Genomic DNA, 4452 nt, shown 5'->3' with positions numbered 1-4452 from the left:
ATTGTGGGTATTGAATACTGGAGATATGCTAACAGTGAATTTCAGGTGGTCTTATCATATACACATAAAAATGGGTAACTATGTGTGGAGATGTGTTAACTAGCTTGACTATAGTAACTATTTCACTATGTATATATCTATCAAATTATCATCTTGTACACCTTAAATACATATAATTTTTAAATGGTTTAAAAATTAATAAACACGGTATTTTAATAAAATAACTAAAAGGTTATACAAGTAAAAGTTATCAACAGGAAAAAAAGAAAGATGAAAGAAAGAAAGAAAGAAAGAAAGAAAAGAAAGAAAGAAAGAAAGAAAGAAAGAAAAAGGACTCTGCAGATGAAAAATGTTAATCTGATATTACTACAGAATATTACTATTACTACAGAATCTACCTTCTCCAGCCAGCTTCCTCAGGGCACCCTTGACCTCCTTGTTTCATAGGCTGTAGATGATGGAGTTCAACAAGGGGATTACAACACAGAAAAGCACAGAGACCAGGGTGTCCATATCTGGGCTGTAGCCTACCTTGGGCTGTCATAGTTGAAGTCAGCTATCCCAAAGAAGACTACCACCACAGTGAAGTGGGATGCACAGATAGAGAAGGCCTTGTTTTTGTCCTCAAGGAATCCTAAAGATGGCAGAGATAAGTATGTAAGACATTGCAGTAAACAGGCAAGGACTCAAGCCAGTGGTGGTGCTGGCAACATGATGGAGCACAAACTCATCGAGAGAAGTGTCTGAGAAGAGCTCCAGGAGCAGTGGGATATCACAGAGAAAGCAGCTGATCTGGTTGAACCCACACAGAATGAATGTGACTGCCAGCACTGAGTATGTCACAGAATTCTCTAGTCCACCCAGCCAAGCTCCAGTCAACCAATGCACACAGACTGTTAGATCATGAGAAACAGATAGTGCAGAAGGTAGCAAATGGCTACATCGTGTTCATAAGTCATAGCAGCCACAAGATTTCCCCAGCACAGGTCACAGGAACATCTGGGAAAGGTAGCACTCATACGACATGGTCTTCTTCTCCTGGAATAAGTTCACTAGCGTGACCAGAATGGTGATGGACAAGTAGCAGATGTCCAAGAAACTCAAGTTGCTAAGAATACAGTGGAATGTGGAGGAAATGACTGATTTTGATCACGGTGAATGTGAAAGCATTTCCCAGAAGAGTCATCAGATGAATGATCAAGAAGATCAAGACAAATAGCCCTTGTAATTCAGGATGGTTGGGATATCCTGGAATGATAATTACAGTGACCACAGTTTGATTTTCCATTTCTTTCAGTTCTTACTCAATTGAAATGAAAATTAGGAAAGAAATCAAAAAGACAATGAAATACAATGACAAACATTGGAAGAGCTAACTAACTTTTGAAAAAAGTGTTTATTTTTTTATTGAGGGAGAGAAAGAGTGAGAGGCAGAGAGAGGCAGGCTCTGTGCTGCAGTGGAGCCCTATTTAGGGCTCGATCCCATGACCAATGAGATAATGACCTGAGCTGAAATCAAGAGTTGGACACTCAACTGACTGAGCCACCCAGGTACCCCAAAGCTAATAACTTTTACTCATCCTTTGTTTGGTGGATGAGATTGCATCTCTTCTAGATAGTGTAGTTCAATACTCTGACACTGAAATATTTGCATTCCCCCTCTCTGCTGTGATCTTTTGCCCTGTGTTTACTTGTCATGCCAATCACTAGAAACTATTAGCCTGTTAGGCTCCTTACCAGTCTGTAGGTCCATTATCTCTCTCTTTAATTTATATGTATCCTGTAAAACTTTTGTTAAAAGGAAGGAAGGAAGAAAGAAAGGGAGGGAGGGAGGGAGGGAGGAAGGAAGGAAAGAAGAAAGGAGGGAAGGAAGGAAGGGAGGAAGGAAAGAAGGAAGGAAGGAAATTCAGTCTTCAGCACTCACATTGAAAAACAACAGCTGATGAGTTAAATTAGAACCCAAATACTTTTCCTCCCAACCTCCCTCTTTCCTGGAAAGTAGCTGCAATAACAAATTCTAACTTACTACATGTGAAATAGTCTCCATGACCTTTGCCTCCCAGTGTAACTCACATGGATACATTATATTATGTGGCAGAAAGGATTTGTAGATATGATTAAGGTTGTTAGTCACATGACTTTAATATATGGAGATTTTTCAGGTGGGCCTAATCTAACCACACAAACCCTTAAAAGCAGAGCAGAAAATGAAGTCAGAAATTCAAATCACAAATAGGATTCCAGGTGTCATCAGTGGCTTGAAGATGAAGTGGGGAACATGCTAAGGAAGAGGTAACAAATCACAAGAAACTAAATTTTGCTAATAACTTGAATAAACATGGAAGGGGAATCTTCCCCGAAATCTCTAAATAAGAACCCAGCTCAGCTGACACCTTGATTTCAGCTTGAGTCCTCCTCGTGCTTTGCCTGAACTTCTGTGAGACAGAGGACCCATGGGAGCCATGCTGTGCCTGGACTTCTGACCCACAGAACCGTGAGATAATAAGCAAGCATTTAAACCACTACTAAGTTTGTGGTCATTTTTTACGGTGCCAATAGAAAATACATACATTGAACATCTCACTTCCTGTGTGAAACTTAGGATTGTCGGGGACTAATTAGGACAGACCACTAATCTAGAAGCCTCAGAAGTGATTTAATCCAATATACTCAAATCTGTGACCACCCTCCCTCTGTCTGCTCTTTTTACCTTTTTTCCTGTGGCTAGTTCTTACTGCCCCCCCCCCCAAAATTGATAAAGGGAACACAAAGGAAAAAGTCACTGTACACTGTTCAATTTCCTAGTCAGTAAGTAGCTCCAGTAAAAGGTTGGGAGAAAGACAAATTTGGAACTGTTGGGTAAGATATTTCTGGATGATTTTAGAATTTTAATTAGTGTCTTCCCATTCTGCTTTACCATGAACAACAAATGTTTGCTAGGCTGTGACATAACCATTGCGAATTCTAAGAAACTTGGAAGTTCATTAATTTGCATCTGAAATAATTTTCTTTGTGGATTGTCTTTAAATGAGGCTTTGTGTGCTCTGGCATCACCATTTTCCACAGAAACTGTTAAGCCGTCTCTTTTCCTTAACGTGAGCCGGTGGTCAGCAGCCAAATCCAGCACACCAACTTACTTCTATAAGTAAAATTTTATTGGCTTACAGCCACATCCACTCATTTATGTATCATCTATGGCTGCTTTTGTGCTACAATGGCAAAATTGAGTAGTTGAGAAATAGACCATATGGCTCACAAAACCTAAACTGGTTTCAGGCCCTTTATGAACAAGTTTGTCAGCCTCGGGTGTCAGTAGTTGGGTTTAGGAGTTTGACAGACATGGGTTTAAATCACAGTTTTGTCACTTGTTAACCTGGAACAACTTACTTAGCTACTATAAGCCTCAGTTTGTTCATGTTTAAGATGGGATAATGTCTGGATTATAGAGTTTTGGTTGAGATTAAAATAAGTAATAAATAACAGAGCAGTAAGCTACATACTGTCTCTCCATTATGCCAATGCACCCATTTCAAGTTCCCCTTTAAAAATGTTATTTCCCCTTATCTTTCTCCAGATTGACTCAAATGACACACTGTTTGCATCAAAAATGAAATGCTGTTTTCTATTTATTGACTTCCCTTCTCTAATCTTTTAATTTCACCGTCTCTACCAGCTCCACTTCTAAGCAACTGATATGTAATTAAATTCACCTATTTCTCTCCCATAAAACAAATACTCATGATTGTATCTGCTTTCTTTTCTCTTTTCATTTTTTGCTTTTTTTATAACTACATTTCTGAACAGATATTCACAAGAATCCTTTGAGGGAGGCAGGTAGATTTGATTATCACGCTTTTTTATACAATATTTCCTCTGAAATTGGAAATTAAAAAGCCAAATATCATGTGAAGCTACACGCAACATGACAAGTGGTTGATAAAATTAGACCTAATGCATCTAAACTCCTTCTAACAATATTCCCTAACTTCCAGTCAGAAACCTGGGATTCATCTTGAGGCCATCCCTTCCCTTATCACCTGCCTGTATCTAACTTTTCAGCCAAACTTTCCCCTTCACTCCTTCTCTCCTTCTCCCTCTTCCTCTCCTCCAAATCTGTGTAATTTATTTCCGTCTCCAAGGCCGACCACATGAACATTCTCTACATGGCTGATTCCTTCTCTTTCTTTGGGCCTCAGCTAAATGTCACTCTTCAGAGAATCCTTCTGACCTCCAATCTAGTATAGGTTTTTAAAAATCTCTTATATCATCCTATTGTTTTCCTTCAAAGAATTTATAGTGACCTTTATTTACATATTTACTTACTCACTGAATGTCAGTTTCTCCCCAGTCAATAAGCCCTGAGTAAGCAAGGATCATGTCTGTTTTAAATACATTTTTTTTAAGATTTTATTTTTAAGTAATTTCCATACGCATGTGGCTCGAACCTACAAC

At 38.8% G+C, this 4452-nt stretch overlaps 1 pseudogene; it reads right to left on the bottom strand.

Annotated features, from left to right (window-relative positions):
• Positions 1–366: 366 nt before the first annotated feature.
• On the bottom strand, positions 367–1288 carry LOC102971540 (annotated as a pseudogene).
• Between the last annotated feature and the right edge of the window lie 3164 nt (positions 1289–4452).

The sequence above is a fragment of the Panthera tigris genome, chromosome C1 (assembly GCF_018350195.1).
Source record: "Panthera tigris isolate Pti1 chromosome C1, P.tigris_Pti1_mat1.1, whole genome shotgun sequence".
NCBI lineage: Eukaryota > Metazoa > Chordata > Mammalia > Carnivora > Felidae > Panthera > Panthera tigris.
This window is presented reverse-complemented; position numbering and strand designations above follow the sequence as displayed.